The sequence below is a fragment of the Thalassophryne amazonica genome, chromosome 1, assembly GCF_902500255.1.
Source record: "Thalassophryne amazonica chromosome 1, fThaAma1.1, whole genome shotgun sequence".
NCBI classification, from domain to species: domain Eukaryota; kingdom Metazoa; phylum Chordata; class Actinopteri; order Batrachoidiformes; family Batrachoididae; genus Thalassophryne; species Thalassophryne amazonica.
In genome coordinates, this window is record NC_047103.1 from 112,964,671 (window position 1) to 112,988,740 (window position 24,070).

A 24,070-nucleotide genomic window follows, 5' to 3' on the forward strand; every position below is an offset into this window, starting at 1 on the left:
CTTGGGGCAACTGTTTGTTGTGATTTGGCGCTATATAAAAAAATTGATTGAAATTGATTGATTGATCGTCACAACAACATTCATGCTATTGCGTGAGTCTCAGGCATGCTCGTGTCAGTGCAGCATTAGTAGAACCCGTGGATACAATGATTGCGGCACTCAAGCCCCTTTCACACTGGGCCCACCTCGAGTTGCTTCCTGTGGCATGATGACAACGCAGGAATGTCTACGTCAGGTGCGTGCAGAGAGGAGGTGAGGACGCAGCCTGCAGGTTCTGTGCACAGAGGAATCAGAGTGCACAGTTTGGCTGCAGCCAGACTGTGCACTCTGATTTCTCTTCTACTTTATATTTGTTCTTGTGCTGAGCTGCAGGTCTGCACTCTGAGTTCTGTTATAGCTTATCTTTCCTCCTTTGACCGCGAGATGTGCACAAAGGAACCATCCGTGTGTAAATGTGGAGATGTCTGGAGTTATACTCAGGGTTTAATTTGAGGGTGAGCAAGCCGGAGAGCACTCCGGAACCTTGGACGCACGCTCCGGAACCTCTGACATTGGCTCCACCAGCTATTTATACTGAATCCGTGATCCGCCACCTCTCTTGACTAACAAAATATATTAAAAAAAATCACCGCAATTGCTCTCACTGCCACTCACACCTCCTCCTGTCTGCTGTGCGGAATTGCGCCAAATCTGGCAACAGGTCCAGAGGCTATGCTCGCTGTTTTGATTCGGATGTTGACCGCAGCTGCAGAGCTCCATGGCCACCGAGAGAGGACTTGGATTCTTTGCGGGTCCCGCATCCGTACCCCCGGAGGCAGTGAGTGAAGGGAGAGCCACGCATTGTGTTCTGCGTGTGTCTGTTTATAATCTTCTCGCACAGAAGAAAAAAGAGAGTGTTTACACAAGAGAGAAAAGTGAGAAAATGTTAATGCCTGTTTGAGAAAAGTGTGTAGTGAGGGGTTTTACAGCCTTAAAACATCTATAATAAGTGTAACAAATAGCGCTACTTCACGAATTTCGTTTATCGCGGGTAGTTAATTAATAAAATATTCTCCGCACAGATGATTCAATTGCGTGCGCACGTAAAAAAAAAAAAAAGAAAGAAAGAACGAAACTCCGCTGCTTGCTGTGAGGCTGCTCCTCACTCTTTCCCAAAAAAACTCTGTCATAATTGTCTTTACAAACCAGTCAGCATTTGCTTTATTATACATCTGTGTAGTTAATAAGTAAAATAATCTCCATGGATGATTCCCTCGCGCACGCATGTAAAAAGAAAAATAAACTCCTCTCCTGCTGCTGTGGTGCTGCTGCTCGCTCCAAAAACTCTGTCATGATTGTGAAATAAAGGACAAAAGAGACATAGGTCCTGCTCACAGGCTGCTACCAGATACAGGACATGTTCACATCCTCAGTCAAACTCCAGACATCTCCACATCACTACATATTCAGTCCCTGATTGGTCATCGCGGTGCGACGAGACGAAAAAGTTCAGATTTTTCAACTTGGGGAGGAGGGCAACGTGACATGACGCGACGCAATATCACGCCACAAACGCGCAAAATGCTCAAAATCGCTTCACTCGCGTCACTTCACTCACGTTGCGCTGCGCGGTTTGGCACCAAAACGCGTCCTTACATAGGGATTACATGGCAACCTGTGGCTGTAGTCGCTCGCGTCGCGCCCGGTGTGAACGCGGAGAACTTAACTCCCGCGATAAACAAGGGACCACTGTACATCATCAATTTGTACTCTATCCGGATTTGGTGTGACTAGTGTTAGGCCTACAATACATACCCAGTTTATTTTCGGTGTGGCGCACAGCGTTGTTCGCAAGCCCCCCCCGCCCTTTTTTTTTCTGCACCGGAGCCACCCATCCTCTGCACTCCGGGACCTCCCACTTTTACAAATTAAGCACTGGTTATACTTGATGTGGACATGTCCTTTCTTTCTTTCTTCAATATTTATTTCATTCCTTTAAAAGAAAAAAAAAACAAAAAACAAAAAAAAAAACAGAAAAGCAGAAATAAAGCGTCTCAATTACCAGAATGAAAAGGAGCAGAGAGAAGAACAAGTCTTATATTTTCTGCCCCTTTTTACAATACAATCTTTCAATATCCAGTGTCAATATTTGACATTATTTAACAGATTGTATTTCTTTAACTTGTCACATACCACTGACTTATTTCATAATTATGACCATTCTTTAATAGGTTACATCTCTGACAGGTTACATTTTTAAACTTAAAACATTTTAAACATTATTAACAAATTACCTTTTTGACTTCCTTACAGCCCACTGACTTATTTCATAGTTTCATACTTACTTAATACATCTAGTTTAATATGTTTTTTTTTTTAAATAATTTAAGCGACCTTAATTCTTTAATTTCTTTGTTGAGATTGTTCCATAATTTTACACCATTTACTGCAATACTCCGTTCCTTTGCTTTGGTTCTAAATCTTGGTTTTCTAAAGACTTCTATTCCTTTCAATTTATAACTACTTACTGTTTTCTCAAACATATTTTGAATGTTTGTTGGTAAAGCATTTTTATTAGCTTGGTACATTGTTTGTTTGTATTTTCAAATCGACTAAATCACGATATTTAAGTACCCTATACTTAATGAACAATGGATTAGATGGATATCTAAAACCACTGTTGCTAATCACCCTTAAAGCCCTTTTCTGCAGAATAAACAAAGGTTGTATATAAGTTGTATATGTTGATCCCCAGATTTCTACACAATAAGTTAAATATGGGAAAATCAATGAATTGTACAATGTTAATCAATCAATCAATCAACTTTTTTCTTGTATAGCGCCAAATCACAACAAACAGTTGCCCCAAGGCGCTCCACATTGCAAGGCAAGGCCATACAATAATTATGAAACACAGTCTACGTCTAAAGCAACATAACCAAGGGATGGTCCAGGGTCACCCGATCCAGCCCTAACTATAAGCCTTAGCGAAAAGGAAAGTTTTAAGCCTAATCTTAAAAGTAGAGAGGGTATCTGTCTCCCTGATCTGAATTGGGAGCTGGTTCCACAGGAGAGGAGCCTGAAAGCTGAAGGCTCTGCCTACCATTCTACTCTTACAAACCCTAGGAACTACAAGTAAGCCTGCAGTCTGAGAGCGAAGCGCTCTAATGGGGTAATATGGTACTACGAGGTCCCTAAGATAAGATGGGACCTGATTATTCAAAACCTTATAAGTAAGAAGAAGAATTTTAAATTCTATTCTAGCATTAACAGGAAGCCAATGAAGGGAGGCCAACACGGGTGAGATATGCTCTCTCCTGCTAGTCCCCGTCAGTACTCTAGCTGCAGCATTCTGAACCAACTGAAGGCTTTTTAGGGAACTTTTAGGACAACCTGATAATAATGAATTACAATAGTCCAGCCTAGAGGAAATAAATGCATGAATTAGTTTTTCAGCATCACTCTGAGACAAGACCTTTCTGATTTTAGAGATATTGCGTAAATGCAAAAAGGCAGTCTTACATATTTGTTTAATATGCGCTTTGAATGACATATCCTGATCAAAAATAACTCCAAGATTTCTCACAGTATTACTAGAGATCAGGGAAATGCCATCCAGAGTAACGATCTGGTTAGACACCATGCTTCTAAGATTTGTGGGGCCAAGTACAATAACTTCAGTTTTATCTGAGTTTAAAAGCAGGAAATTAGAGGTCATCCATGTCTTTATGTCTGTAAGACAATCCTGCAGTTTAGCTAATTGGTGCGTATCCTCTGGCTTCATGGATAGATAAAGCTGGGTATCATCTGCGTAACAATGAAAATTTAAGCAATACCGTCTAATAATACTGCCCAAGGGAAGCATGTATAAAGTGAATAAAATTGGTCCTAGCACAGAACCTTGTGGAACTCCATAATTAACTTTAGTCTGTGAAGAAGATTCCCCATTTACATGAACAAACTGTAATCTATTAGACAAATATGATTCAAACCACCGCAGCGCAATGCCTTTAATACCTATGACATGCTCTAATCTCTGTAATAAAATTTTATGGTCAACAGTATCAAAAGCAGCACTGAGGTCCAACAGAACAAGCACAGAGATAAGTCCACTGTCCGAAGCCATAAGAAGATCATTTGTAACCTTCACTAATGCTGTTTCTGTACTATGATGAATTCTAAAACCTGACTGAAACTCTTCAAATAGACCATTCCTCTGCAGGTGATCAGTTAGCTGTTTTACAACTACCCTCTCAAGAATCTTTGAGAGAAAAGGAAGGTTGGAGATTGGCCTATAATTAGCTAAGATAGCTGGGTCAAGTGATGGCTTTTTAAGTAATGGTTTAATTACTGCCACCTTAAAGGCCTGTGGTACATAACCAACTAACAAAGATAGATTGATCATATTTAAGATTGAAGCATTAAATAATGGTAGGACTTCCTTGAGCAGCCTGGCAGGAATGGGGTCTAATAAGCATGTTGATGGTTTGGATGAAGTAACTAATGAAAATAACTCAGACAGAACAATCGGAGAGAAAGAGTCTAACCAAATACCGGCATCACTGAAAGCAGCCAAAGATAACGATACGTCTTTGGGATGGTTATGAGTAATTTTTTCTCTAATAGTCAAAATTTTGTTAGCAAAGAAAGTCATGAAGTCATTACTAGTTAAAGTTAATGGAATACTCAGCTCAATAGAGCTCTGACTCTTTGTCAGCCTGGCTACAGTGCTGAAAAGAAACCTGGGGTTGTTCTTATTTTCTTCAATTAGTGATGAGTAGAAAGATGTCCTAGCTTTACGAAGGGCTTTCTTATAGAGCAACAAACTCTTTTTCCAGGCTAAGTGAAGATCTTCTAAATTAGTGAGACGCCATTTCCTCTCCAACTTACGGGTTATCAGCTTTAAGCTACGAGTTTGTGAGTTATACCACGGAGTCAGACACTTCTGATTTAAAGCTCTCTTTTTCAGAGGAGCTACAGCATCCAAAGTTGTCTTCAATGAGGATGTAAAACTATTGACAAGATACTCTAACTCCCTTACAGAGTTTAGGTAGCTACTCTGCTCTGTGTTGGTATATGACATTAGAGAACATAAAGAAGGAATCATATCCTTAAACCTAGTTACAGCGCTTTCTGAAAGACTTCTAGTGTAATGAAACTTATTCCCCACTGCAGGGTAGTCCATCAGGGTAAATGTAAATGTTATTAAAAAATGATCAGACAAAAGGGAGTTTTCAGGGAATACTGTTAAGTCTTCTATTTCCATACCATAAGTCAGAACAAGATCTAAAATATGATTAAAGTGGTGGGTGGACTCATTTACTTTTTGAGCAAAGCCGATAGAGTCTAATAATAGATTAAATGCAGTGTTGAGGCTGTCATTCTCAGCATCTGTGTGGATGTTAAAATCGCCCACTATAATTATCTTATCTGAGCTAAGCACTAAGTCAGACAAAAGGTCTGAAAATTCACAGAGAAACTCACAGTAACGACCAGGTGGACGATAGATAATAACAAATAAAACTGGTTTTTGGGACTTCCAATTTGGATGGACAAGACTAAGAGACAAGCTTTCAAATGAATTAAAGCTCTGTCCAGGTTTTTGATTAATTAATAAGCTGGAATGGAAGATTGCTGCTAATCCTCCGCCCCGGCCCGTGCTACGAGCATTCTGACAGTTAGTGTGACTCGGGGGTGTTGACTCATTTAAACTAACATATTCATCCTGCTGTAACCAAGTTTCTGTTAGGCAGAATAAATCAATACGTTGATCAATTATTATATCATTTACCAACAGGGACTTAGAAGAAAGAGACCTAATGTTTAATAGACCACATTTAACTGTTTTAGTCTGTGGTGCAATTGAAGGTGCTATATTATTTTTTCTTTTTGAATTTTTATGCTTAAATAGATTTTTGCTAGTTATTGGTGGTCTGGGAGCAGGCACCGTCTCTACGGGGATGGGGTAATAGGGGGATGGCAGGGGGAGAGAAGCTGCAGAGAGGTGTATAAGACCACAGCTCTGCCTCTTGGTCCCAACGCTAGACAGTCACAGTTTGGAGGATCCCAAAAAATTGGCCAGATTTCTAGAAATGAGAGCTGCTCCCTCTAAAGTGGGATGGATGCCGTCTCTCCTAACAAGACCAGGTTTTCCCCAGAAGCTTTGCCAATTATCAATGAAGCCCACCTCATTTTTTGGACACCACTCAGACAGCCAGCAATTCAAGGAGAACATGCGGCTAAACATGTCACTCCCGGTCTGATTGGGGAGGGGCCCAGAGAAAACAACAGAGTCCGACATTGTTTTTGCAAAGTTACACACCGATTCAATGTTAATTTTAGTGACCTCCGATTGGCGTAACCGAGTGTCATTACTGCCGACGTGAATTACAATCTTACCAAATTTACGCTTAGCCTTAGCCAGCAATTTCAAATGTCCTTCGATGTCGCCTGCTCTGGCCCCCGGAAGACAATTGACAATGGTTGCTGGTGTCGCTAACTTCACATTTCTCAAAACAGAGTCGCCAATAACCAGAGTTTGATCCTCGGCGAGTGTATCGTCGAGTGGGGAAAAACGGTTAGAGATGTGAACGGGTTGACGGTGTACACGGGGCTTCTGTTTAGGGCTACGCTTCCTCCTCACAGTCACCCAGTCAGCCTGCCTTCCCGACTGCACGGGGTCTGCCAGGGGGGAACTAACGGCGGCTAAGCTACCTTGGTCCGCACCGACTACAGGGGCCTGGCTAGCTGTAGAATTTTCCACGGTGCGGAGCCAAGCCTCCAATTCGCCCAGCCTGGCCTCCAAAGCTACGAATAAGCTGCACTTATTACAAGTACCGTTACTGCTAAAAGAGGCCGAGGAATAACTAAACATTTCACACCCAGAGCAGAAAAGTACGGGAGAGACAGGAGAAGCCTCCATGCTAAAACGGCTAAGAGCTAGTAGCTACGCTAAGCTAGCGGATTCCCAAACAGGGAATCCGACACTAGACAGGCTGTGGAGCAGCACAGGTAACGCACGACAACAGTGCTAAAATAAAATAAAAATCCACTAGACAGGCTGTGGAGCAGCACAGGTAATGCACAACAACAGTGCTAAAAAATAAAATAAAATAAAAATAAAAATCCACAGGACAGGCTGTGGAGCAGCACAGGCAACGCACGACAACAGTGCTAAAACAAAATAAAAATCCACTAGACAGGCTGTGGAGCAGCACAGGTAACGCACGACAACAGTGCTAAAAAATAAAATAAAAATAAAAATCCACTGGACAGGCTGTGGAGCAGCACAGGCAACGCACGACAACAGTGCTAAAACAAAATAAAAATCCACTGGACAGGCTGTGGAGCAGCACAGGTAAAGCACGACAACAGTGCTAAATCAAAATCCACTGGACAGGCTGTGGAGCAGCACAGGTAACGCACGACAACAGTGCTAAAACAAAATAAAAATCCACTAGACAGGCTGTGGAGCAGCACAGGTAAAGCACGACAACAGTGCTAAATCAAAATCCACTGGACAGGCTGTGGAGCAGCACAGGTAACGCACGACAACAGTGCTAAAACAAAATAAAAATCCACTAGACAGGCTGTGGAGCAGCACAGGTAACGCACAACAACAGTGCTAAAAAATAAAATAAAATAAAAATAAAAATCCACTGGACAGGCTGTGGAGCAGCACAGGTAACGCACGACAACAGCGCTAAATAAAAATCCACTGGACAGGCTGTGGAGCAGCACAGGTAACACACGACAACAGTGGTAAAAAATAAAATAAAAATCCACTGGACAGGCTGTGGAGCAGCACAGGTAACACACGACAACAGTGCTAAAAAAAAAAAAAAAAATCAAAATCCACTGGACAGGCTGTGGAGCAGCACAGGTAATGCACGACAACAGTGCCAAAAAATAAAATAAAAATCCACTGGACAGGCTGTGGAGCAGCACAGGTAACGCACGACAACAGTGCCAAAAAACAAAACAAAAATCCACTGAACAGGCTGTGGAGCAGCGCAGGTAACACACGACAACAGTGCCAAAAAATAAAATAAAAATCCACTGGACAGGCTGTGGAGCAGCACAGGTAACACACGACAACAGTGCTAAAAAAAAAAAAAAAAAATCAAAATCCACTGGACAGGCTGTGGAGCAGCACAGGTAACGCACGACAACAGTGCCAAAAAATAAAATAAAAATCCACTGGACAGGCTGTGGAGCAGCACAGGTAACGCACGACAACAGTGCCAAAAAACAAAACAAAAATCCACTGAACAGGCTGTGGAGCAGCGCAGGTAACACACGACAACAGTGGTAAAAAATAAAATAAAAATCCACTGGACAGGCTGTGGAACAGCACAGGTAACGCACGACAACAGTGCTAAAAAATAAAATAAAAATCCACTGAACAGGCTGTGGAGCAGCACAGGTAACGCACGACAACAGTGCTAAAAATAAAATAAAAATCCACTGGACAGGCTGTGGAGCAGCACAGGCAACGCACGACAACAGCGCTAAAATAAAATAAAAATCCACTGAACAGGCTGTGGAGCAGCACAGGTAACACACGACAACAGTGCTAAAAAATAAAATAAAAATCCACTGAACAGGCTGTGGAGCAGCACAGGTAACACACGACAACAGTGCTAAAAAATAAAATAAAAATCCACTGAACAGGCTGTGGAGCAGCACAGGTAACGCACGACAACAGTGCCAAAAAACAAAACAAAAATCCACTGAACAGGCTGTGGAGCAGCACAGGTAACACACGACAACAGTGGTAAAAAATAAAATAAAAATCCACTGGACAGGCTGTGGAACAGCACAGGTAACGCACGACAACAGTGCTAAAAAATAAAATAAAAATCCACTGGACAGGCTGTGGAACAGCACAGGTAACGCACGACAACAGTGCTAAAAATAAAATAAAAATCCACTGGACAGGCTGTGGAGCAGCACAGGCAATGCACGACAACAGCGCTAAAATAAAATAAAAATCCACTGAACAGGCTGTGGAGCAGCACAGGTAACACACGACAACAGTGCTAAAAAATAAAATAAAAATCCACTGAACAGGCTGTGGAGCAGCACAGGTAACACACGACAACAGTGCTAAAAAATAAAATAAAAATCCACTGAACAGGCTGTGGAGCAGCACAGGTAACACACGACAACAGTGCTAAAAAATAAAATAAAAATCCACTGAACAGGCTGTGGAGCAGCACAGGTAACACACAACAACAGTGCTAAAATAAAATAAAAATCCACTAGGCAAGCTGTGGAGCAGCACGACAACAGTGCTAAAAAATAAAACAAAAATAAAAACGAAAGCGTTAGCAAGCTAGTTAGCCTGCCAACGCTGATGAAGGCCAGCTGATAAAAGAGCTCCGTCGCGATGCTTCGACCGTTAGAGGTCTTCCTTAGGCGTTGGAGCACGGTGAAAAAGTAAAAAAAAGTAAAAAAAAGTCTTGAAAAAGACTGTTAATTCAAAGAACTCAAACAGCTCAGTTCAAACAGCTAACAGATACAGCAGAACACCGCTGTGCTCCGGAACAGGAAGTCTATTTATTGAATATTTTACTTCATGCAAAACAGCAATGGCTTTCGCAATTTTTCCTTTTATGTAATTTATTTGTGACTTCCATGTAAGATCTTCATCAATCATGACTCCTAAAAATTTTGTTTCTTTTACCCTTTGTATATCCATTCCATCTATTTGTAATGACACATTATTTTTTTTTTTTGCTCTGTCATTAAACAATATGAAATTTGTCTTATTAATGTTTAGTGACAGTCTGTTTATATCAAACCAATGTTTAACCTTTTCCAATTCTGTATTTATCACTTGTGCTACTTCCTGTATATCTGATCCAGAGTAAAACAGCGTTGTATCATCAGCAAATAAAATGCGACCAAGCACATTAGATACATTCACAAAATCATTGCTATACAAAATAAACAGTTTGGGTCCAAGTACCGATCCTTGTGGTACTCCATAAGTAATATTACACAATTCTGATTTGGTATTATTTATCTGAACAAACTGTTTTCTGTTTTCTAAGTAGCTTTTTACCCACTGATGTGCAATACCTCTTATTCCATATTGTTGTAACTTGTGAAGCAATCTTGAGGGGTCAATAACATCAAAAGCCTTTTTCAAGTCAATAAAAATACTTACAAAATAATCCTTATTTTCTATAGTTGTTGATATTTTCTCTATTAATTCCATAATTGCCATAGCTGTCGAATGTTTTGTTCTGAATCCATACTGAGCATTATTTAAAATATGATGTTTCTCAATGAATTTATCCAACCTTGTCACAAAAACTTTTTCCATAATTTTAGAAAACTGTGGAAGCAATGATACTGGCCTGTAATGAGAGAAATTATGTTTGTCTCCATTTTTATATAATGGGACTACCTTGGCAATTTTCATTTCATCTGGAAAAATCCCTGTTGACAGAGAAAGATTGCAAATATAAGTGAATGGTTCAATAACAGTTTCTATAAAACTTTTTACAGTCATCATGTCTAAATCTTCATGTTCAGTTGATCTTTTGCTTACAGTTTTTTACAATATTTCTTATTTCATCTTTTTCCACATTGTCCAGGAAAATATACTCAACAAAAATATAAATGCAACACTTTTGTTTTGCTCCCATTTTGTATGAGATGAACTCAAAGATCTAAAACTTTTTCCACATACACAATATCACCATTTCCCTCAAATATTGTTCACAAACCAGTCTAAATCTGTGATAGTGAGCACTTCTCCTTTGCTGAGATAATCCATCCCACCTCACAGGTGTGCCATATCAAGATGCTGATTAGACACCATGATTAGTGCACAGGTGTGCCTTAGACTGTCCACAATAAAAGGCCACTCTGAAAGGTGCAGTTTTATCACACAGCACAATGCCAAGTCGCAAGATTTGAGGGAGCGTGCAATTGGCATGCTGACAGCAGGAATGTCAACCAGAGCTGTTGCTCGTGTACTGAATGTTCATTTCTCTACCATAAGTCGTCTCCAAAGGCATTTCAGAGAATTTGGCAGTACATCCAACCAGCCTCACAACCGCAGACCACGTGTAACCACACCAGCCCAGGACCTCCACATCCAGCATGTTCACCTCCAAGATCGTCTGAGACCAGCCACTCGGACAGCTGCTGAAACAATCGGTTTGCATAACCAAAGAATTTCTGCACAAACTGTCAGAAACCGTCTCAGGGAAGCTCATCTGCATGCTCGTCGTCCTTATAGGGGTCTCGACCTGACTCCAGTTCGTCGTCGTAACTGACTTGAGTGGGCAAATGCTCACATTCGCTGGCGTTTGGCACGTTGGAGAGGTGTTCTCTTCACGGATGAATCCCGGTTCACACTGTCCAGGGCAGATGGCAGACAGCGTGTGTGGCGTCGTGTGGGTGAGCGGTTTTCTGATGTCAATGTTGTGGATCGAGTGGCCCATGGTGGTGGTGGGGTTATGGTATGGGCAGGCGTCTGTTATGGACGAAGAACACAGGTGCATTTTATTGATGGCATTTTGAATGCACAGAGATACCGTGACGAGATCCTGAGGCCCATTGTTGTGCCATACATCCAAGAACATCACCTCATGTTGCAGCAGGATAATGCACGGCCCCATGTTGCAAGGATCTGTACACAATTCTTGGAAGCTGAAAATGTCCCACTTCTTGCATGGCCGGCATACTCACCGGACATGTCACCCATTGAGCATGTATGGGATGCTCTGGACCGCCGTATATGACAGCATGTACCAGTTCCTGCCAATATCCAGCAACTTCGCACAGCCATTGAAGAGGAGTGGACCAACATTCCACAGGCCACAATTGACAACCTGATCAACTCTATATGAAGGAGATGTGTTGCACTGCATGAGGCAGATGGTGGTCACACCAGATACTGACTGGTATTCCCCCCAATAAAACAAAACTGCACCTTTCAGAGTGGCCTTTTATTGTGGACAGTCTAAGGCACATCTGTGCACTAATCATGGTGTCTAATCAGCATCTTGGTATGGCACACCTGTGAGGTGGGATGGATTATCTCAGCAAAGGAGAAGTGTTCACTATCACAGATTTAGACTGGTTTGTGAACAATATTTGAGGGAAATGGTGATATTGTGTATGTGGAAAAAGTTTTAGATCTTTGAGTTCATCTCATACAAAATGGGAGCAAAACCAAAAGTGTTGTGTTTATATTTTTGTTGAGTGTACTATTGACCGTATTTACAAGTGTATGTAATGTATCTTCTACTATTGGTTTATTTCCCACCAGACCTGATCCTACATTTGAAAAATAATCATTAAACCCATTTGCCACTTCTTTTATGTCATATATCTCTTTATTTTCTTTGACAAAGTCATTTGGAAAAGTTGCTTTCGCTCCATCACTTTCAATCACACTTTTTATAATTCCCCATGTTGCCCTCATGTTATCTTTACTCTTATTTAATTGTTTACTATAATAATCTTTTTTTGTTTCCTAATTATTGTCAATAGTTTATTTTTTATATATTTTTTGTATCTGTGTTCTGTTTCCTTTGTTTGCATTTTTAAAAAGCACCTGTATAAATAGTTTTTCTTTGCACAAGCATTTTTTATTCCCTTTGTCAGCCATGGTTTATTTACTCTTTTCTTAATAATTTCTATTAATTTTTAATTTAGTTTTTATTATATGATTTCATCAATATTTTCATAAATGAGTTATATGCTACATTAACATCACTGACATAAACCTCTTCCCAATTTTGATTTGTAAGATCATATTTTAATGCCTCTAAGGCTTTTACTGACTTATCTCTTTTAAAGTTTATAACAGTTTTTTTCTTGTATCTATTTTTATATTTAAATATTGAAAAAACTGGTAAATGATCGCTAACATCTGTCATCAAGATCCCATTCCTGATAATTTAATCTGTTCTATTTGTAAATATATTGTCGATTACCGTTGCACTTTGCGATGTGATTCTGGTTGGTTTTGTTATCAAGTGGAATAACCCCAAACTATACATTGAATTCACAAAATCACTTATTCTTTGCCAACTGGAGCTTTCTATGTTAATGTTAAAGTCTCCACATATAAAAAGCGTTTTGTTTTTTATTTGATGGAATAACTCTATTGTTCTATCTGTAAATTTCACAACACAAGTGTCTGGTGCTCTGTATACACAACTGAATTTAGAATATTCTTAGATGTTTCATGTACACGTTCCACTGTTACAATTTCTATGACATCATCCACAGTTGTCATTTCTTCTACAATTGTACATATCAGATCTGCCTTTATGTACAGAGCAACACCACCGCCCCTTTTATCTCTTCTGTTCACAAAATACAGCTCATATCCCTCCATTTGAACATCAGCCATGAGCTCATCATTAAGCCACGATTCAGTGATTGCAACAATACTAAATCTATTTTTAAACTGATTTAAATAATCTTTTATTTATGACATTTTATAATACAAGCTTCGACTGTTTATATGTGTGAGTGACAAGTTATCTTCTGCAATTTTTTCACTATTTAGCTGTTCTACCGTATAATACTCACAACCAATCGTTTTTAAGTCAAATATACTTTCATCAGTATTAGTGTCTATGTCATATATTTTATCATCTGTTTCCATGTTTGATCAGATTTTTTTTGTTGGTCCAATTACCAACAGACATCATATTTGATTGTCTATTCAGGTCTGTATTTTGTAAGGTCCTCCATGTTTTTGATTTGTATACCGTTTGTTCCTTCTTTTACTCTAATCCACACCCTACAATTCCAGACCCATGTAGCAACAATGTGCTTCTGTTTTTTTAATAGTCTTGCTTCCCTAGCAATATCTGCATTTTTTTTTTTTGTTAGATGCTCATTTATGTAGACACTCGTTCCTTTCAAATTCTTTGCCTGTCTTAATACTTCATTTTTATATTTTCTGCTTGTAAATCGTATAACAATGTTAGACAGTTTATTTTTTCTATCTTTAGTTGGAACAGTATAGCAGTCTGATATCGTGTCTTGATGGATGTCAACACCTTTTTGATATAAAAAGTTTGTAACTTGCTGTTCCAATGATTGTCGTTCTTCAGGTGGTGCATTCTCCCCACTGGTTCCACCAGAATCCACCACCCTTGCATATGTCCGATGCCTTGTTTCTAGTCCAGATATTATAACATCATCTTTTCCAGTGAATTGTTCAAGTTCATCTACACGTCCTGTCTCTGGTAAATAGGCTGTGAGCAGGGCTTATGTCCTTTTTTGTCTTTTATTTAACACAATGATGAGAGAGTTTGAGTGGAGAGCGAGGAACTGCAGCAGCCAGACAGTTTTTTCTTTCTTTCTTTTAATTGTTCACATGTGCGTGCGCAAATGAATAGTCCATGAGTGGACTGGAGACAGCTTTTTACTGGATGTGGACATGTCCTATCTCTGGCAATCAGTCTGTGAACAGGACTTTTATGGACTTTATTTAAACACTGTTGTGGGAGAAGAGCAAGGAGCTGCAGTAGCAGCCAGGCTGAGCAGTTTTTTTCCCTGCTCTTTTTGAGCGTCTAGTTTTACTGCATTGTGTACACGGTATATAAACAATCAGGGTTGCCACAGTTACTTTGAAAAAGTAATCCAATTACTGATTACTCCTTGAAAAAGCAACTTAGTTATTTTACTGATTACTCAATTGGAAAAGTAACTAAGTTAGACTACTAGTTATTTTTTTAGTTACTTTCCCCAGCTGCCGACAACAACCCCCTGCCATCTCAACATGACAGTGATACTTGTTTTGCCAAAACTCACTTTATAGTCACCCTTTCTTGACTTCAATGAAAATAAATACTTGTTTTATAAAAGGTAAAATAAAGACCTCTTTCTTGACCTCATATTTAACTGTTAACAGCACTGTAATAGTAAAACTTGCAATTTCTAACCTACATTGTTTATAAATGTAACTATTAAATTCTTTCTAACATTTTTCTAACATTTAAATTCTCTCTAAACATTTTACTTGTCGAAATTATTATTTTAAGTAGTATTAGTAGTTGTAGTAAAAAAAAAAGGCTTCAAAACTGGACCTTTAATCTAGGGGTGTTGTGGACATCCCTGCCCCACGCCGCCGTTCCATCTGGATTCGCCCCTACTTTGGCGTTTGGGCACAAAGAATGGATAACATTTATTTATGCAGGAAACATGACCAGATTTACAGGTAAGAAAGTTTTATTGCGTTTTCACATCATGTAGTCCTCAGAAAGAGAGTTTAGGTGCATTTGAGTGGAAAATAGTGTTAGTTGTTGACGCGTCGCAGAGGATCAGCTGTTTTTAGCAGCAGATACGGAGCGGCTCGGAGAAAAAAAAGCATAAAAATGTCTTTGTAAAGCTCAGTGCAGGTGTGGTGTTGTCACCGCGCTTTAAGAGGTGAGGTCGTAGCTGCTGCAAAAAACCACGGATGAAAAGCTCGCAGCCCGCTTAAAGTGGGCAGTTCGACCCACAATGCAAAAATTGTTATGTGCCGACGCGGGTTGAGGAGCGGACCTGCGTCTGACTGAACCCAGCGCTAAATAACCAGAAAGCGGTTCCAAAAACAAAACATTTATTTCCCTTTCGTGCAATAATTGTGTACAACATAAAAGTGCGTTTGTCTGGCGGAGTGAAGGACAGCGCGCTCTCCAGCACCCAAAGGGATTGAAGCCCGGCGCTTCTGGACTCAAGTTCACCGCCAAACACCCCCCAGGTGGACACGACAAACTGACTCTGTGAAGGATAGAAGAGGTGAGGTAAGTCAACAGCTACAACTAATACCCTTCAAAGGCACACACTATCAGCAACACATTCAGGTCTGAATTTAAGCTTTATGTAAATGAGCAGCTTCTCACAACAGGTGGAGGATCATCAGTCCGCACGCCACAGCCGTGAGAAGCGAGCTGCACAATTCTCATCAATGTTCAAATATACTGCGTAACAAAATACCAAATTACTATTAACACTTATTCAGACAATCAATCACCTCTGATGTGTGCTGACAGCATGTGTCCCTCACCCGTCCTCCTTCACAGGCACGATGTGTCAAACCCAGGCGCGGTCCTCAGCGTCTCACAAACGAACGTCACAAGGTCGAGTTCCCGGCAATTCTGCTTGAACCACTCATGGCTTAAATGCAGAACGCCATCTAATTATCTGCTTCAGCTGAAAGTCTTTAAGTCTGCAAGTGAGCATCATCCACAGGTGCTGCGAGTCATTAGGCCTGCACATGAACATCCTCCACAAGTGCAGCCAATAATGTTGATGAGGGTGAAGGATTCTTCTGCCAGCACCTTCTCCACAGACAAAAACCAGTTTGCATACCACCTGGAGAGCAAAGAAAAGAAAACAACACCAAAATGTCCAGCCAAACCCCCCAACACACAACAGTACCCCCCCATCAACGGGAAGCCTCCCGGCGACCGAACAGACCAGGCCCGAGAACAGCACCTCCCTCCGGGGTCCTCGTCAGGAAGCAGACGGCGTAACGCTCCCAAGGTCCACCGCAGACAGCAGGACAGGGCACCGCGGCTGAAAGGCCAGCTGGCATCAACAAAAAACCCCAAAAAAGTCCCACATACAACCCAACATACAAAAAAAAACACAAAACCCACCCAAAACCTCCCCAGGGGACCGTCTCATCCAACCCCGGGAAGAAAAGAAAAACTCCCAAATGCAAAAACCCAACACAGCCCCAACAACACAATACAAACACAAAGTCACAAAGAAAAATAACAACCAACCCCCCCAGAACGATATGCAGCCCACCCCCAGAAGACCTTTACCGCCAGTTCTAGGAGAGACAACCAAAACCGGAATCCCACAGAGGTCCCCAGGTTTACATGGAGGAGCAGCGCCCCCCAGAGGACCGTACCATCAACCCTACGAGGACCCCTCCCTACAACCCAGGAACCCCAGACCCGGCCACACTTGGTGAGTCAGCCCCACAATCAATTCCCCCCCCCAGAGGACCGTCCCATCAACCCTGGAGGTGGAACCTGGAAGGAAGCATAAAAACACAAAAATCCAACCCCCGGCGGACTTCATTAAAACACCCCGGGGGCAAATAAAACAACTGGAAAACCCTGTTACCTCCCCCAGCACCCCGAAAGACCCCAGATCACTCCCAGAGCCAGTCGTTAGCTCCATTTTGGTGAACGGCACAAAATTACTAAGCCGGGGAAGGAAACAGGAAAAACTAACCCAGTCCCAACCCTGAAGCGCAGCGGAAAACCGGAAATACATCCGGTGCCCCTACCCGACCATACCACCAGCCTATCGGGAGGGGCGGAACTACCGAAATGGCGAACGGCAACAGATCGGCCCACCCCTCTGACTGAGGTATGTTCCCACTGCACCACACCCCGGTAACACCAATGACGAACGGTCAAAGGCCCACGGAGGCTGGAGTGGAACCGGGCCCTAACCAAACCCAAAGAAATGCCCCTGACAACCCCCCCCCAGGTGCAGAGGTCTTCTGAGAAACACTCAGTGTGACCAACCTGCACCACCCCACAACCCACAAGACGAACGGTCTTAGGGCAAGTGAGGTTGGGGTTAGGGAAGCAGGGAAATAAAAAACAACAAAACAAAACGACCCAATCCCGAACAGAAAATACCTAAGTTCAAATAATAAAAACCAACGATTGGCTGAGTCCAGCCGAGCTCCGAACCGCCAGTCGTTCACTCCACCAGAACCGCCTCTAAACACCCAAACAATTTATAACCCCTTACAAAAAAAACAAAAACAGCCCAAATAACTAATTATGTTTTTTTTTTGTGTGTGTCCAGTATTGTGCCTGTCCAAGAACACCTGGAGATATCCTTAAGGATCCTAACAATGGAGAGTCATTACTCCACAATGCAGTGACCCAAGCTAAGGCGTCACCTCGGAGCAAATTTGTCACATATGAGACACGGCTACCATCAGAAGAGAAGGAAGCCAAATCTCTGGGTGATGGAGTTATCTACACCGGTATCGATAGTGCCGCAGCCGGAGGAGCAGAAAGCAGAACGGCGTGCGCTGCAAGCTCCGTAATGCAGGCATCTATTTGTTTAATTAGGTTTGCGAGATACTGTAATTGCTCCCATATTTTCTCCAAGTATTCTTGAACTCTTTCGGCAAATGGAACCGCTTCTGCCGCTGGGTCCATTTTAGAATGGCCGGGAACTACTGTTATGTGCCGACACGGGTTGAGGAGCGGACCTGCGTCTGACTGAACCCAGCGCTAAATAACCAGAAAGCGGTTCCAAAAACAAAACATTTATTTCCCTTTCGTGCAATAATTGTGTACAACATAAAAGTGCGTTTGTCTGGCGGAGTGAAGGACGCCGCGCTCTCCAGCGCCCAAAGGGATTGAAGCCCAGCGCTTCTGGACTCAAGTTCACCGCCAAACACCCCCCAGGTGGACACGACAAACTGACTCTGTGAAGGATAGAAGAGGTGAGGTAAGTCAACAGCTACAACTAATATCCTTCAAAGGCACACACTATCAGCAACACATTCAGGTCTGAATTTAAGCTTTATGTAAATGAGCAGCTTCTCACAACAGGTGGAGGATCATCAGTCCGCACGCCACAGTCGTGAGAAGCGAGCTGCACAATTCTCATCAATGTTCAAATATACTGCGTAACAAAATACCAAATTACTATTAACACTTATTCAGACAATCAATCACCTCTGATGTGTGCTGACAGCATGTGTCCCTCACCCGTCCTCCTTCACAGGCACGATGTGTCAAACCCAGGCACGGTCCTCAGCGTCTCACAAACGAACATCACAAGGTCGAGTTCCCGGCAATTCTGCTTGAACCACTCATGGCTTAAATGCAGAACACCATCTCATTATCTGCTTCAGCTGAAAGTCTTTAAGTCTGCACGTGAGCATCATCCACAGGTGCTGCGAGTCATTAGGCCTGCACATGAACATCCTCCACAAGTGCAGCCAATAATGTTGATGAGGGTGAAGGATTCTTCTGCCAGCACCTTCTCCACAGACAAAAACCAGTTTGCATACCACCTGGAGAGCAAAGAAAAGAAAACAACACCAAAATGTCCAGCCAAACCCCCCAACACACAACAAAAATAAAAGTAACGCACAGTGACTTGGAGAAGTAACTTTAATCTAATTACTGATTTGGAAAGATTAACACGTTAGATTACTCGTTACTAAAAAAAGTGGTCAGATTAGAGTAACCGGCATCACTGTAAACAATCCTGTGTGATTTGGGAACAATACTTTGGGAACAATGGAACACAGCAAGAATCATAAATTGCAGGGATGAGCAAGTACACCACTATCTGTATCTGTTCAACCATCTAAATTATCTGTATCCTTATCTGTACTTGTAGTGGGCGGGGCCTAAACTGGAAGTGGGCGTGGTTTAACCCCAAATGGCTGTGGCTTAAATCAGTACATTATTTTAAGTTTGAAATTGATATGAATTGATCAGAAGTTACTATATTTATTGTGTATTTGAAAACTATTTACAGAATAGCCTCAAAATTGAGATTCAAATCAATGATTTTGATCACAAAAGTAAGAGAACTATTTACAGAACAATTTTTTTATGAACTCAGAACATGAATATTCTTAAGTGTATGAATGAATAGTTACAGAACAGCCTCAGAATTGAGATTCAATGTTTTTGATCACAATAGTAAAGGAACTATTTTACAGAACAAGTTTTTTTTATAAACTCAGAACATGAATATTCTTAAGTATTAATGAACAACAGAACAGCCTCAGAATTGACATTCAGTGTAGTAGGAAATTATGAACTACTAAGTATGCATGAACAAGAGTTATCATACGCAACACAACTTTCTTTTTTAATTGTACAATCAAACTGTGATTTTTTTCAAGTATTTATTTATTTTTACTACCTATAACATTCTTGGCATTTTTTCCTGCACAAAGTTAAACAATACCGATTAAAGTGTGTGTGTGTATCTGTGTGTGCATGACTGTCTGTCTGTGTGTGCATGTGTGTGTGACTGACTGTGTGAGAGTGAGAGAGAGATGTTGTTTGACTGACCGGTTTATTTTTATGAACTGCAGTGAGAAAGTGTCAGATACTGCATGCAGCCATCTATATACGAGGTCTGTCCATAAAGTAACGGCCCTTTTTATTTTTTTCAAAAACTATATGGGTTTCATTCATATGTTTTTACGTCAGACATGCTTGAACCCTCGTGCGCATGTGTGAGTTTTTCCACGCCTGCCAGTTACGTCATTCGCCTGTGAGCACGCCTTGGGAAGGAGTGGTCCCGCCCCCTCGTCGGATTTTCATTGTCTGGAAATGGCGGAATGAAAAGGACTTTTTTTCCATCAGAATTTTTTCAGAAGCTGTTAGAGACTGGCACCTGGAAACCATTCGAAAAATTTATCTTGCTTTCAGTGAAAATTTTACGGGCTTCACAGAGAATAAGGACTGTTAATACAGCTTTAAGGACCGCTTTAAGGACGCTCGGCGCGCCGCGCTCCGAGCTGCGATGACGCGGCACAAGCCACCGGACCATTTCTAAACGGATGGCTCTGTGGATACGAGACCGTCGTGTGCTCTTTCTCTGGTTATCACAAGAGCTGGACATCAGCCATTTTCCGGCAGATTTCACTTTTAACAAGAGATTTTGTCATGGAAAGCTGCGCGGAGGCTTCGCTCGTAAATACCGATTCGCTTTGGAAGCGAGACAAAGGAACACCTCCGTTTCGGCATGTCAGAGGACAAGTTTGGACATGCCTATCTCGGCTTTCAATGCTTACCAGTCCAGTAAGTATCAGAGAAATTGTGGAGAGCTGGACATGTCCAAACTTGTCCTCTGACACGCCGAAATGGAGGTGTTCCTTTGTCTCCCTTCCAAAGCGAATCGGTCTGTCTGGGATAAACTCCCAAACTATAATATGTAGCCCTAAAACTATATATATTCTGAATCCTCATGACATGGGGAACAAACTGGTACCATTTGTTTTAAAAGTTGAACTGAAAATTACCCCCAAAATAGCCTTTTATGTAAGAAATAGCCTTTTATGTAAGACCATACACTCTAAAAATGGATTGGTTAAAAAACAACCAATCTAGTTGGTTGAGCCAATTTTGGCTAGATTGACCAATATATTGGTCAGAAACTGACCAATCACTTGCTTTTGGGGCTACCAATTTTATTGGTTAGCCAAACAACCAATAAAAATGGTAGAATACACTTCAATTGCCAGACTGTTTGGCTGTGCAGGACAAGTAAAAGAACAGTAATATGTATACTACAACATGTAAATCTTTTTTTTTTTTTTTGCCTATGGATCAGCAAGAACACTGGACCAAGATATAAACCCAGGTTAGCCTTAAGTAACTTTGGTGTGCATGCACATGCTGATTTGTCAAGCCTACAGACAACAAATACATAAATAGATATATTAATGAATTAATGATATACTAGTATTAAGTAGTACTTAAAATTTGGTATAAGTCAAAATGGAAAATACAATATAAATAAATAAATTAGTCTAGATGTGCATAGATATTTTAGAAATAAATGTATTTTATTCTATGTTGTCATGTTGTGAATGATAATTGGTATATTGTGTTTTCATTCATTAAAACTAAGACTGAAAGCTGACCCGTTTGCATGGATTGTCTTAATGAATGCAATACACAAACAATCCACCAGTAGGCAGTGCTGCTCCCTCAGGACCTCGCTTCCCATGGCCTTGCTCAGAAGTCGTCTCCCGCTCAAATTTCCAACACCATCTTTCTGCTAAGGTGGTGTTTTTTCAGCAACCACCATGGATGATTATGTCACCAACAAGCTTACAGAGTGGGGTTTCGAGAACTACGTGGAAATGTTCAAGGGTAAGTACTGGGTTTGGCCACCACCAGAATTTGGCGCCGTTGAGTGCTGTTGTCAGAAAAGTAAAGGAAAGAGACAAGAAGCGGAAGGTGGGAACAGGAAGAAGGTACGGGCGGTCAATCTTAGAAGCGCGTTAGCGGCTCAGAATGACATCGCTAGTCTTGGACACAACTTTGAATGGTCAGTCTATATGTTGTAGTATTTTCACGCTGGTCTATGTGGTCACCGTTTTTGGAAAAAAAAACTGCAAATTGTCTGAATTGGCCAATGCTAGTTGATTAACCGCTTGAATACTACATGCTAGCGGCTAGCCCTTCAGTGAAAACACTATAGACTAATGTCTTAGATCAAGCACATAATTTGACATGTTGGTTCACAGCATTGATTTTCTGATTAATTGCAGAGAAATTAGTCACGACTTCGCTAAAGCATTTTCAGTAAATGCAATTTTAATGCATGGGCACCATGCTAGATTTCTGGTGTGAGGAAGTCACCGTATAGGTCATTGTTAATACTGTATACTGTTCGTTCGCTCATCAAGCGCTATAAATGAGCTGATATGGGGCTGATTGACTACTTCCCACATTTGGCGCTAGTATCAGCCCACTTTCCTTCCTGCATTCTGCAGGCTCTTGGCGACACACTGCCCTTCACTAAAGCCTCTTGTTTCTGTGAGTCTGAGCAGCACTCAGTCTGTCTCCAGGTGGGTGAGCACTTGCTACAGTAGGTAGATGACAGCGTCATCTACCCCGATGTTGGGTCTGTAGGCGAGCAGCAGTGGGTCCAGGATGTCACTCACCACGGTGCCGAGGTGAGACAGGACGAGCTGTTGGTGGGAGGTCAGGGCAACTGGTCTGTAGTGGGCTGGTTCCTTGGCGTACGGTGTTTTGGGAACCAGGACAGGAGGGACAGGAGGGCTGGCTGCTGGAGATGTGTGGAGAGCCGGGAGCAGGCAGGGGGGCAGGTGTGGAGGAGCCAAAATGGTTAAAGTAGCTGTTTAGCTCCTCTGCGAACCGAGAATCTCCATCTGCAGTCCTGCTGGCACTCTGCCCAAATCCGGAGGTGGTCTTGAGGCATCTCCACACGTCTCTGACATTGTTCCTGGCCAGCTGCTCCTCCATCTTCCTTCCATACACCTTCTTGGCTGCACGGATCTTCCACTGGAGCTCCTGTTGGACTCTACGCTGCTCCTCTCTGTCTCCCGAGTTCGATGGTTCTCTTTAAATGTTTCATTTGGATAGGAGAGCTTCAGCTGCCTCATTCATGTCTGCAACAGTATGGTTCTTGCCTTGTAATTGTAGATTAATGTGATTTCGAAGAAACATGATGTCACACAAAAAGAACATATGCCATCACCTTGTTGTCACCTAAAAACTTCTAAAATTCTTGGCCTCTGGTTCTGCATGGACACAGGCTCCTTGCGCAGGTCACACACCCTCTCCAACATGTGACCTTTGCTCAGACAGCACATATCACAATGCAGCAAAAGATCCTTGTGTTCCACTGACATTTCCTCCAACAATGGTTTGAAAAGGTGATGCTGCAAACTGAAACTCTCTTGAATATAATTTATTCCTCTCGTCACAGTACCCATAACCTCTCTTATTTCTCCACAGAGGTTAGCGCACAACACTGATCTATGAACATACAGTAAAACGCTAAGACCCCTATTACACAGAATAACTTTCTACTGAATTATGATCCCCACAATCCAGAAAAAACCTGCAAAAATGGCAACAAGACGAGAAAAGGATGAGAAAACAGCATTTACAACTCCATTCGGGTTATTTGAGTTTGAAAGAATGGCGTTTGGGTTGTGTAATGCACCTATAACCTTTCAAAGGTTAATGCAGAGATGTCTGGAAGACCAGATAGCAGAGTCTGTAATGGTTTACCTCGATGATGTGATTGTTTTTTCTAAAAGTTTTTCAGAACATATCCAGCACTTGGAGTCAGTCTTTCGGGCACTGGGTCAGTATGGTCTTAAGCGCCGTCCTGAGAAGTGCCAGTTGTTCCAGGGACAGGTGAAGTTTCTGGGACAGGTGGTCAGCGGTCAGGGAGTTTCACTGGACCCAGAAAAGGTGGCAGCTGTGGCAGATTGGCAACCCCCTACTACTGTCAGGCAAGTCTGTTCATTTCTGGGGTTTGTAGGATACTATAGGCGATTTATAAAAGATTTTGCGAAGATTGCTAAACCTATAAATGTACTCCTAAAAGGCACCAGTCA